Raw genomic sequence first — 12860 nt, forward strand, 5'->3', positions numbered from 1 at the left:
GGATTTCCCTGAGTTGGCAATAGCATAGCATCCCTAGCTTGTTAAAATATGTGTTTCTGATTCATCATAAAATGATAGAGCCGTAGCTTTTGGGGACTTGTATGTGTTGATAATGAAATGGCATAGTATCCCCAGCATGTGTAGTGTGGACCCACACCTTTTATGGACTTTCCAGAGTTGGTAATTGTGTAGCATCCTGGGAAGTAGTGTCATAGCATCCCTAGCGTGCTCAAATATTCTCGTTTCTGCTTCATCATAACAGGATGGAGCCACATATTTCAGGGATTCTCCAGATTTTCTAATTCATCATAACAGCTTCGAGCCACAGCTTTCTGGAACTTTCTAAGAGTTGGCAATGGCATAGCATTTTGAGTTGAAAATGACATAGCATCCCTGACATGTGCAACTATTCGGGTTTTTTTTTTTTTTTTTTTTTTTTTTTTTTTTTTTTTTTCATCCTAATAGCGTTGAGCCATCCACAGATTTCTGGGACTTTCCAGAGTTGATGTTGGCATAGCATCCATAACATATGCAAATGTGTGTTTTCTCTTTCATCAGAACAGGATGGAACCACAGCTTTTAGGACTGAATTGGTAATGAGATTGCATCCTGAGTTGTAAATGACATAGCATTGCTAGTATATGAAAATATTCATGTTTTTTCTTCATTATAACTGTAAGTGAACCACATCTTTTTGAGACATTTTTTGAGTCGGTAATTGCATAGCATCTTGAGTTGGTAATGGCATATCATTCCCGTCTTGTTTAAATGTTGAAATGATATCAACACCTTTTGTTAATCACCACGCCAGTTTTGTGATCTTTACTTCTTCTTCTTTTTTTTCTTTTTTTTTTCAAGGAAATTGAATAGCTCCGTCTAGTTTTGGTCATATCACAAAAAGCTCCTCCAGTTTTGTAGGTCTTATTAGTGCCTGTAAATATTTTACTAGATGTCTTCATGTAGACTTCAGATGTAATATTTTGTTTGCATCAAACTATATCCATTTTATTGAATTGACATTAGAATTCCACTTTTGTCTGATTTCCCTCTCTGACAAAAGTATCATTCTTTTTTGAGATGCAGGAAGTAGGGCATTGAACAGTATTACTCCTCACTTGGGACTTCGGGCATGTAAGGAACTTGCTGATGTACATGAGGGAGGTAGGAACTATCAGGTTCTCGCGCTTGAAAAATTCTTACAAACCACCATTTCAATTATGGCAGTAGGAGAATAATTATAATTACAGCTGGAATTCAACTTTCAGGATTCATAACAGGGACCAAAATTGATGTAGTTTTTGCCTTTCATGAGTTGGTAGTAAATTCGACAGGTGAATCCATTCTTTAGTCCCACTAGGAATGATGGAAAATATGCTTTATTTCTTTTTCTCAGCACTCACTTATGAAATATTATGCGCATATATGCAAATAACCCATCTCATTTCATGAAGTCTTCTTCTGATAAAAACATTACAATATGCATTGCCTATTTATCCTTCAATTTATAAACTAAAGAGGAAAACCATTAAATAACTTACAATATCATATATCTTCTAATGCTTTGACAGAAATTTCATAAACAATGCGTCACCTCTCGTCCCCCAATCCCACAATGCCACTCAACTTTATCTAGCATGCACTTGTGCGTACTTCTGTAAAAATACTTCAACTCCTTATACTCATAAATGCAATGCTCCATTCACCCATGCCCCTAGAAGTGCAGTGTTTCCATCCCCTCTAGCTCCAGCCAAGCACATTGCTCTTTCTACCACTGCTGAATATTAAGGCTCATCGTATTATAATGCCTCACCAATATTTCATCTACCTTTGATTTATCGTAGTGCATTGCTTTATTAATATTACTTTCTTCAAGATATTCGTCTGCCTCGCAGTGTTCCATCGCCATCTTGACATAAAAGGATAAAGGATGAAATTTAAATATGTTGCAGAAGTCTTGTCAAGTGTCTGATCCCAGTAGAATTATATTCTCTCTACGGTATTTCTTTTATCTTTCTCTCGCCTATTTTCTTAGGTAAAAAGTAAGAAAGCTTTACCCTTTGTGTCAATATATTTGTTTAATTCTATTTTACCAGTTTTTTTGTCAAGACTTTTTTTTTTTTTTTTTTTTAGATTTGAGTCTTCATTTTTTCCACCTTTTATTCCTTCCTCCAGTTTAATTCAATTGAATTTTAATCGTTCCTTAATCAGTTTGTTACATCTGCATTTGTTGAATAGATTAACTAACTGGCTTTATTAGTAAAAAGGTGTAGTTTGATGCAGAGGGAGGAAATTGGCTTATTCTCAATTATTTAAGTTTTTTTTTTTTTTCAGAAGCTAAACATTACAATATGCATGGGCAAAGAATGATAGATAGATAAAGAGGAGGTTGGGAGAACATTTAATATTAATGATGTGACTAGAGGATGTTGTGTGACATTAATTGATGATAATAGATAATGAAGATAGAATGTGTAACATATCCGTAGAGAACTAATTTGTTTCTATTTATTATCTGTAATTATCGTGTTCCTCTATATCTGAAAGTTACAAGAGAATAGATAGACTGATTGGTAGCAGTCATGAGGGGGGAAAAGAAAGATCAAACATAGAAATGAATGTCAGTCTTTTTTATGTTTACATTAGACGTGAATGTAGATTAGTTGGAGGAGGGCAGTAGGGAAGAAAATAAATGAGGCGAAATGTTAATGACTTTTATGTATCAATTTCACTTTTAATTGTTGATCCAGCGTTTTGTTCTTTGTTCTGTTAAATTACCAGAAAACAATAATGTTTTTGTTTATTCCTTCGTTGGTTAACGACATAATTTCAGAGGATCCTATTGTTTTATTGCTGCTTATATCGCACATTAAGCCGTTTCACTCGTGTGAGGACCCAGCATCTCCTAGAGTTGGATGCCTAGTTCGTGGATGTGAGGAAGGAGGAAGACATCAGCTAACCTAATTTGCCTGACTTCAACCGCGCCCCAGTATTCAGCCATTCCCCGTATGAATACTTTGATACTTTGCTTATGCTGCCTGTTTGTGAGGACATTGTTTACCCAACAAACCTCTATGGCAGACAGAAGGGTGTGGGCACTGCTTCACCGACATCCGGAAAATTGAGTTTATTAGCATAATTGTTTATATTGGTGCTGCGCATATGCTAAGCTTAAGGATTACTGGTCACAGTGGATGAAAATGCAACAGGGGGCTGATGTAATTTAATCCAGAAGGTTCCAGCTGGTAAGGTCCATGATTCACTTTAACAACTGCTTCTTCAAGATTCAACCACTCCTCAATGCTGTGACCAGATTAGTTACTGGAGGTAGCCAAGACACGATTGCAGTCGGTGCTTAAGATCATTGTGGCCCACAGAGGGACTAGGGCCGCTCCCTTATCCAATACATTCAAAGGCATCCTGATAAGTGAGGGTAGAAGCTGTTCTGTAGGACAAGCATTGATTGATTCAGTCATGGCATCCTCTTCCTCCAGGGTGAAACAATTTTCTCCACTCACCGAGCAAGTCTCTCTGAGGAGGAGTTTTACCTGCGAGTCAGCAGCAAGACTCTGCAGACAACTGTTTTACTAGTATTGTCCTCGAGGACTACTTCAAGGATCATTTTGGTGCACATATGTGGACACTATTAGGACCAACAAGATTGATTATCCTCCTCTCAAAATTAATAGATAAAGTTTTTCCCAGTGGGCAACATGAAGCTTTCTGTTCTTACGGGATCCTTACCCTGTGAAGGAAGAACAACAGTTTTCTCGCCCTACTTTCGTCTGATCCTGGTGTGGGGTTCCAGTGAAGTCGGTACCTCTTTACAATAAACAGCAGAAGAAGAATTTGAGGTTCCCTGTGCCAATGCCATCAAGGAGTACAATGGGAAAGTGGGTGGCATCAACAAGATTGATATGGTGATCCACCTTAGTAAGACTCCTTTGCGGCCCAGACGCTGGTGCATAAAGCTCTTTGGATACATCCTTGACTTACGCATATGTAAGGTCTGGCTGCTGTACAAGAGACGGCAAGGCCTTGAAGGAAAATCTCATGCCATTCTACACCTTGAGACTTGTCATCTCACAGATAGTAAGAAGTCAGAAGACTATGGTCCCAAAGCCATCATGCCATAGACACCCAGGTTATGATACCAAGAAGTGGTACATTTTGGTTTTTGTCCCTTACAGGTAAACCTGTAAACTCTGATGTAGGAAAGATGAGCTCCACTGTACTCGATGGATTTGCACTGTCTGGCAATTGGTAGTCTTCATATTGGACACCAGGAAGGGTGTTATCCCCTTGCATTCCTTTCCAGATAGTAGAGCCAGTTTTTGCACTATTCCCCCACCTCTTAACCCAAGTAGTGACAGTAGTGCCAAGTACCTGATCTTTCCTCTCTAGCCAGTCATACCTCTGGTCCTAATTATGTGTCTGTAATGTCTTTCCAATGTTCTTGTAAATTTTGACCTGTGTGTAGTTTTTGTGCTTTAGTACAATCATTTTGATGTTTCTTTTTAATTTTTCACTTTTCTTAAATGCTCAGATATTTTAATCTGTTTGTGTTTGTGGTGCTTTGCTAATGTCATTTCGATTTTTCCAATTGTACCTGTATATTTTGATTCATGTGTGGGTGTGGTGCTTTAGTAATTATCTAATGTTTTTATAACTGCACTTATATATTTTTATCTCCTGTTTGTGTTTGTGATAATTTAGCAAATTGATCGTTATGTTCTGTTTACGTGATCTGTATATTTATAAAGTACCTTAGCAAGTTAGTAACCCCTAACTATTCGGTAGCCATATTTCAGTCTTTTTTGTGTTTGTTATTTGGTGAATATAAAGTAATTGCAATGTAAATGAATGTTTTTGTTTTAATTTTGTTTCATATATAATGGCATTAAGATAGAATTTTGAATAAAAGAAATTAATGAATAAGAAAATTACAGTATATAAAACTATAAAAGCACTCTGAGAATGCAGACCTCCGCCACGACAGGTTATTTCTCAAAGCCAGTTTGCCTTTCCCAGATTAAATTAGGACTGTAGGTGTATTTTTCGGTCGACCTTGACCTTGACCTTTGACCTAGTAATTTCAAAATTGAATCACTTCCACATCTCAACATAACAAATAATCTCAGAAAGTTTCACTTCTCTGCGAGGAAAATTGTGGCCAGGAAGTTGTTCACAAACAAACATATGGACAAACAGGGGCGAAAACATAACCTCCTCCCAACTTCGTTGGCGGAGATAATTAGTTGTTGTTTTTTTTTTTTCAACAATAGAGGTGGTGAGTGGGAGGGCCAGCAGTGTGTTCAGTACCTATATGTGAAGGCAATTTTTTTTTTCTTTTTTTTTTTTCAAATATATGTACCGTTAATAGACTCTAAAGCCCTCACATGGATAGACGAGTAGCGTACAAGGACTCTATTTTTGGCGCAAGTCAGCAACGTTTGAGTGCACTGTTTAGAATGATTGATAGGATTAAATATGTCTTTGAAAATCCTTAGAAATTGACAAACTAAGAGGATTTTTCTTATCTCCATTATTTCTATAAGTGTCCGGTAGAGGGTGAATTTCATCCATCAAATTAAGGATTATTTTCATGGTCCTTACACACGCCTAAAAGCCCTGGCTCCTACACACCCTACAGGATTTGTTTGTCATAAGTATCCTTTAAATATTCAGATGATTATATAGCGCAATTCACGTTAATCGTCAATTTCATGCTATCCTATATCTATTAAGGATATCAGATAACGCACACACGTTACATACCCTTTTTCTCAAACCATTTGCTCTCCCCTATGAATATTCCAGGTCACGCTTCACTTCCATCATGAGAACAACTTTTAATCTTCTATACCATACAATACCTCTACTTGTAAACTTCTCACGTAATGGCTTCATAGCAAGATGATCTTATGCTTTTGCTATCTCATATCATTCACCTTCCCTGGTATATTAAGTTACTTCAAGTCCATCATTATTATTATTATTATTATTATTATTATTATTATTATTATTATTATTATTATTATTATTATTATTATTATTATTATTATTATTATTATTATTATTTGTGAAAGAAGAACTTGAATAATCAATGATATTCTTACCTGCTAGGATGTGACCTATTTATCGACGAATATGTGTATGTAAAGTTAATATATACAAATAAATAAAGGTGTGCGTGCGTGCGTTTTATATATATATATATATATATATATATATATATATATATATATATATATATATATATATATATGTATATATGTATATATTAGTATTATCATTATTTCTTACTAAGCTGCAACCCTAGCTGGAAAAGCAGGATGCTATAAGACTAGGAGCTCCAACAGGGAAAATGGCCTAGTGAGGAAAAGAATCAAGGAAAAAAGAGAAATAATCAACAGTTGAAAGAAAATATTTCAAGAACAGCCACAACAATTAAAATAAATATTTCATATATAAACTGTAAAAACTTTTACAAAATAAGAGGAAGAGAAATAAGAAATATTGTGTCCAAGTGTACCCTCAAGCAAGAGAACTCTAACCCAAGAGAGTGGAAGACCTTGGTACAGACGCTATGGCACTACCAAAGACTAGAGAACAATGGTTTGATTTAGGAGTGTCCTCCTCTTAGAAGAGCTGCATATCATAGCTGAAGAGTCTCCTCCACCCATATGCAGTCAAAAGATAAATGAAGCTGTAACTGTTTCATTAGTCTTTTCTCTGAAACCACCTTTTTTTTTTTTTTTTTAGAGTGGAGGTTATATAATTTTAAATCAATATATATATATATATATATATATATATATATATATATATATATAGTATATATATATATATATATATATATATATATATATATATATATATATATATATATATATATATATATATATATATATATATATATATATATATATATATATATATATGTGTGTGTGTGTGTGTTTCTGCGACTGTGTAATTAAAGAATACTAAATGAAATTTTACACCACCCAAGAAGGAAAATTGAAAGTATCCATCTTTTTCTTTTTATGTAGCCACCTCTTTTTTCGCAAGAAATTGCATGTTGTTAAAAACCAATGCTTTTAACTATGCATTTATTCATTGATCTTTGAACTTCGTCGGAAACAAAAGCAGCATGAAAATGAAGCCTTCTCGCTGTTCGCCCTCAATATTTATTTTTATCTTGGAGTGATGCAGCAGAAATTGTGTTTTTGGGAGTCTCGTAGCCGATAGCAACAGCTTGGTCTGAGAGATAACTTATATATATATATATATATATATATATATATATATATATATATATATATATATATATATATATATATATATATATATATATGTGTGTGTGTGTGTGTGTGTATACATATATGTGTGTAAATATTATATATATATATATATATATATATATATATATATATATATATATATATATATATATATGAATATATATATAATCTATATATATGTGTGAATATATATGAATATATGTGTGTGTATGTATACAGATATATTACTCAATATGAACATCAGGAAGGTCAGACACACATTTAATTTGATGCAGTGGTAGCTTGTTTCTGTTCTTATCAAGTTAAACCACAATGCCTTTGGGTAAGTGGTCGTTTATCTTTCCTACTGCCCTTTTACTTAGTGTCTATATGTTTTATGGTAGTGGATTTCAAATTGGTAAATAGAATAAAATTCTCTCTCTCTCTCTCTCTCTCTCTCTCTCTCTCTCTCTCTCTCTCTCTCTCTCTCTCTCTCTCTCTCATACACACAATTCTTAACGGGATTTATTTGTCACAGGAGGCACCCAGTCAGGAGAAGCTATATTATTTTTTATTAGCTAAGCTACAAACCTAGTTGGAAAAGCAGGATTCTAGAAGCCCTAGGGCTCCAAGAGGAAAAGTATCCCAGTGAGGAAAGGAAATAAGGCAATAAATGAATTTTATATAAGAATTGAAGAAAAAAAAATATAATGTTTTAAGATCATTAAGATTAGAATAGATCTGCCTTGTATATAAACAATGAAAAGATACTTACGTCAACCTGTTCAACAGAAAAGTATTTGCAGCAAGTTTGAGTTCCACCGATTCATCCGTTTTGTTAGGAAGACCATTCCACAACCTGGTTGCAGCTGGAATGTAGCTTGTGGAATGATGTGTAGTATTGACCTTTATGATGCAGAAGATTTTTTTAGAATTAACTGCTTCACTAGTACGACGTACATGATTGCAAAGGTTGGTTAAACTTATGAAAAATCTCATGCAACTTACATAAAGAACTTACTGAATGACGGTGCCAAAGATTGTTATCCAGGAATAAGAACTTTAGTAGACGGAAATTTTCTTGTCCAACTAATTAAGATGAGAGTCAGCACTTGAAGACAGACAGGAGAACAATACTCGAATATACAGTATCTTTTATATACTATATATATTATGAATATGTATATTTATATGTATTTCAATGCCTTCATCCATAGTACGTGTATCATACTTTCAGTATTCTTGTTGACCTTAAAGAGAAAGCTTTTAAGTATTATTATTACTAGCCAAACTACAACCTCAACTGGGAAAGAATGTTGCTACAAACTCCAAGACGTTTTAGATACGGTAAGCAGCTCTTGTAGGAGGACACTCCAAAATCAAAACATTGTTATTTTGTTTTGGGTAGTGCTATAGCCTCTGTACCATGGTATTCCAATGTCTTCGGTTAGAGTTCTCTTTGTTGATAGTACAATACCACACTATCATATCAGAATCTTTATTTCTCTTCCTCATTGGGCTATCTTCTGTGTTGGAGCCCCTGGTCTTATAGCATTCTACCTTTACAACTAAGGTTGTAGCTTAGCTAGGAATAATAATAATGATAACAGGGAAGACACTCTCTTGCGAAAAGAAATACAAAAATAACGTGCAAACTATACTATTGTACTGCACATTTCATACACGCTCATTCACTGTAACACGTACTCACACAACAGGGAGACGAACTCTCTCAGTCAACTAACTCTGCCTACCCTTTGTCCCCGAAATAAAAAAAAAGATATGACCTATCACTAGGTTTTTCGGGAAAATTTCCAAAGCACGTGGGACAATAATTTTGTATTTTCTCTCAAACATGATGTACTACCTCATAGAAATATGAAAGAACATTACATAAGCCCTTGTTCATATCTCGTATGAGTTATATAACACTTTCAAACAGGTTACGTAAGACTTTGTAACAAATGTATGTGAAATAAATTGATTATTATAAATAACGTAAATTTACATATACTGACATAAATGAAGAATACAATGAAATTAACGACAAAAGCCTTATATAATTTGCATATTAAACTTAAATCAACATGAGAGGAACTCATCTTGTGGGCTGGCTATACATCTCTTCAATACACAAATGAAATATATAAATGAAATCATGAATAAACTACACTAGACTAGCTTCGTAAGTATATATATATATATATATATATATATATATATATATATATATATATATGTATACACATGGTTTATGTATATATATGTATGTAATATGTGGATATCTATGTGTATTATATATACTGTGTATATATATATATATATATATATATATATATATATATATGTGTGTGTGTGTGTATATATAATATGTATATATATGTATCATGTATAATATGTATATGTATATATAATATGTATTTATAAACGTATATATATGTATATATGTATATGCATATATATATATATATATATATATATATATATATATATATATATATATGTATAGCTATTAAAATAAATGGTAGAGCTTCTGGCAGTTCTAAAATTAACGGTAAACCATGTAGCCATTGATTGAAAATGAGGATGCCCATTAGCATGGGATAATCTCCAGAGAGGAACTCTCAAGAGACACTCGGAGATGGGGAATGGATTAAAGAAAAAGGGGTAAACTGGCAGTAAACAACACCTGTGAGCTGTGACCCACACTGTAGGTTGAAAACAAATTTGTGATTTGAATTATTTATGGAACTTTTACACATTCTCGATTTTCTCCGAAAGTATTCAAAGTATCGATACTTTAAAATTCATATAAATTCTTTTGATAATGGTCTGATATCGAAATTATCGATTCTTGGTTATCGATACGCCTTGCACTAATGCGTACACCCATCTCCTCACATCGTACCCGGAAGTTTTCCGTCCACAACTTCATCGAACACCCACGGTTCCTGCCAAACAGGGTATTTATCGCCATATCAAGATGAGGGGGCCCCCAGTGTTCGCCAGATTAAGGCATCTGGCACTGGATCTTTTGGCAGACTATAAACACGCTTTCACCGAAATGGATGAAATGGGCCGTTGCCTATGGTTGTCACCCTTACACATCGTCCTGAAACAAGATGGCTCTCTGCATCTGTGTAGGGATTACAGGTGCCTGATCATGCAGACAGAACCAGATCACTAGGTCCTCCTAAACATAGCCGACATGACATCCTACCTGCACAAAGCGAAGGTTTTTTCCACGCTCGACCTCCTGAAGGGGTATTATCAGGTGCCCAGAAACCTAGAAGGACATTCCCAAGACCGCCATCACCACCCCTTTTGGTACATACACCTTTAATTACTACTGTTTTCATCATCATAATGCTGGGGTCACTTTTCAACGCCTCATGGATGGCTTTTTATGGGACCTCTCCTATGTATGTTATGTGGACGACATACTTGTGTTCTCTTCCTCCAAAGAGGAACAACTCATTTAAACATCATGTTTGACCGACTACAACAGAACTGCCTTGTAGTCCGGTATGATAAGTGTACCTTTGGCTCCAATGAAGTATCGTTCTTAGGGCACCACATCACTCCTGAGGAGTCCACTCCATCCTTGAGAAGGTAGCAGCTGTTCAGAACTTCCCCGCGCCCTCAACCGTCAAAGCACTGCAAGCCATCTCCCACACTCTTGCCCCTATCCACACCTCCCTAAAGGGCAAGCCAAATTATCTGAAGTAGGGTCCCCATCCAGAAGCAACCTTCTGCTATGCAAAGAATGCCCTATCAACGGCTGCTGCTCTCCCTTTTCGTGTGCCACATGCACCTCTGTTTTTCTCCACCGATGCCAGCGATGTCGCTATTGGTGTAGTACCCGAGCAGGTAGTCAACGGCTCGCCATGCTCATTGATCTTCTTTAGTAGAAAACTGTCCAAGGTAGAATCCTGCTACTCTTTCCGTTCGACTGCTAATTGCTGGCGGTGCACTTGGCTCTCCATCACTTTCCCCACTTGGAAGGTACACCTTTAGTCATCCGCATGACCAAATGCCTCCGGTGCACGCTTTCACTTGACAGTCCGATGCCTGGTCCGCCCATCATCGCTGACATCTCTCTGCCTGGTTGAATACAATTACACCCTTCAACACATCCCTTGGAAAATGGATCCCGTTGGTGATGCCTTATCAAGAAACACATGGGATTGGATTACAACACCTTGGCAGAAGCCCAACGAAAAGATCCAGAGTACTAAGTATGTGGGACATCCTGCACATCCCTCGGTTGGGAAGGCATCCCCCTTGATAACTCTAACGCTGCCACCCTCAGATGTCAGTACCTAGACCGTGAAAACTTGTTCTCAAGCACCGACATGTGTTTGATTTCATTCATGGTCTTTCGCATCCTTCGTGCCAATCTTCTGCACAGCTAATGAAAACAAAGTTCATTTGGCACGGCATTACTAAGGATGCTAATGCTTGGGTCTGCACCTGTACTTCATGCCAATCTTCAAAAGTACATCAACACATGGGTTCAGGAGAAGGCACCTTTCCTTAACCTCACCGTCGTTTTGCCCACATTCATGTCAAAATAGTAGGGATGCTACCCACATCACAAGGACATTGTTACCTATTTACCATCATCAACCCCTCCACTTAGGATTCATAGCGAGATTTGGTATCTCTGAGCATATTACATCTGACAGGGGTACCTCTTTCACCTCTCAATTGTAGACATCATTACAGAGTCTTCTAGGAATCACCCTACACCAGAAAATTGCATACAACACTGCGGTCAACATCGTTTTCATCACAACCTTAAAGCAGCTTTGATGTCCGGCTGCAAGGACTCCAGCTGATTTACCCAGTCTTCTTTGCTACAAATATTGATGAAGAAAGCCTTCAGCCTACGACAAATCACGAGGAAATCACGAGGAAAGGGTCCGTGTAAGGGGGCATTAGCGGTGACTTGCTAGTGGTGTTGCGCAGAAAAACGTACGTTGCCAAGTGCAGATTTGTCATATGTGATGCTTAGCTGGAGACTTGTAAGTCTGGCGGCATGGAGTAAATTTTTCCACAACGTAACTTAGGCGCTGGAAATTGTCGGAGGAGGTTGCAGACGGAAGAAAATTCGCCAAGGCTAACCAACGGGTCGCCATACACCATTTCAGCTGACGAGGCATCCCGGGCGTCTTTAGGAGTGGTCCCAGGTCCCAAGTATTGCTAGGTATGTAGTTAGATTTAATAGTTTAATCTTCTCAATCGTAATATTCAATACTACACAGTATTCGATAAGTTTTATTCCAGCTGTGACTATATTGTGGAAAGATCTTCCTAATATGGTGGTTAAATTGGTGAAATTTCAGAAGTTCAAAATTATTGCAAATGTTTTTCTGTTGAGCAGTTTCATGATTTATAAATTTCGTTTAATATTTTTATATGACTGATCTATTTTAACGTTATCATAGGTCGGAAAATATTTAATATATATTTTTTATCATTTCGCATATATAGGTTATTCATTTCTTTATTTTCTTTCTACACTGGTCTTCTTTCCCAACTGTAGCCTCATCTCTCTTTTCCAGCTAGGGTTGTTGC

This window comes from Palaemon carinicauda, chromosome 30 (genome assembly GCF_036898095.1).
Source record: "Palaemon carinicauda isolate YSFRI2023 chromosome 30, ASM3689809v2, whole genome shotgun sequence".
NCBI lineage: Eukaryota > Metazoa > Arthropoda > Malacostraca > Decapoda > Palaemonidae > Palaemon > Palaemon carinicauda.